This window comes from Sinocyclocheilus rhinocerous, unplaced genomic scaffold, assembly GCF_001515625.1.
Source record: "Sinocyclocheilus rhinocerous isolate Xijiao unplaced genomic scaffold, SAMN03320098_v1.1 C36622476, whole genome shotgun sequence".
Lineage (NCBI taxonomy): Eukaryota > Metazoa > Chordata > Actinopteri > Cypriniformes > Cyprinidae > Sinocyclocheilus > Sinocyclocheilus rhinocerous.
In genome coordinates this window covers 1-858 of record NW_015784015.1, presented here as the reverse complement: position 1 = coordinate 858, position 858 = coordinate 1, and the positions used below count along the sequence as shown (strand labels likewise).

The following is an 858-nucleotide window of genomic DNA, read 5'->3' as shown; positions in this document are numbered from 1 at the left end:
ATTAATGGCTAATGTTTGTACTTTCCTCATTTTGAGTTGCTTACAAATACTCATTTATAATCTCAATTAATCTTTGGTTTCAAGTCCAAAGTTTTTTTGAGTAGTGAAAGAAAGAAATGCTGCTGTGTGCACATCCAAATACTTTTATAATGTTAACTGTTAACATTTAAGAACAAAAACAATTCTACAAAAAATGTAAGGCATAAAAAATATGAATGATGACTGCACAAAACTTTGAACATTTGTATTAATCTACAGTAAAATATGGAAAACAAAAAGTAGCTTCATAGAATTGACATAAACTTCAAGATGCTGGGTCCATGTTTTCTTCAGATGCTGGAAAAGAATTGATTCATTGATTTAGAAGAAAATAAAACTAAGATTCAATCACTTTATTTTCCCAGAATCGTAAAACAAAAGACATTAGCAAAAGTTAATGTACTCACTAGAAGCAGCAGAATAATCACTCTTTAAGGAAGCTATAACATGAAAGAAAATCAAAAATAGAATTATTAATGGCAATTAAAGATTGTATTATAAATAAAAGTATCACTGGATGATTTATCATTCACTTCAGTTCTTGTACTACCTGCTCGTCTCCTTCTGCATTTACATATGATGATTCCAGACACCAACACCAGAGTCCCAAACACCAACACCAGAGCCAAAACTATCAGCACTGAAGTAATCACTGATTTAAATGGTTCACCAGGGTCAAATTCTGAAACAAACGAGTTAAAAAGGTCACACACAGATTAGAAACTCAGGCATAATGGGATATTTTATCATTTTAAATCATTACCCAACTCAATGTCCAGTTTGTTGTCCAGACTGAGGTGTGTGACAGAGCAGGTGTAT

At 31.8% G+C, this 858-nt stretch overlaps 1 long non-coding RNA gene across 1 annotated transcript; it reads right to left on the bottom strand.

Annotated features, from left to right (window-relative positions):
- Positions 1-231: 231 nt before the first annotated feature.
- On the bottom strand, positions 232-858 carry LOC107736306 (uncharacterized). The gene is made up of 4 exons (XR_001639631.1): positions 803-858; positions 590-721; positions 447-479; positions 232-336 (listed from the first exon to the last, which is right to left on the bottom strand). It is a non-coding gene; the product is annotated as an uncharacterized LOC107736306 (long non-coding RNA).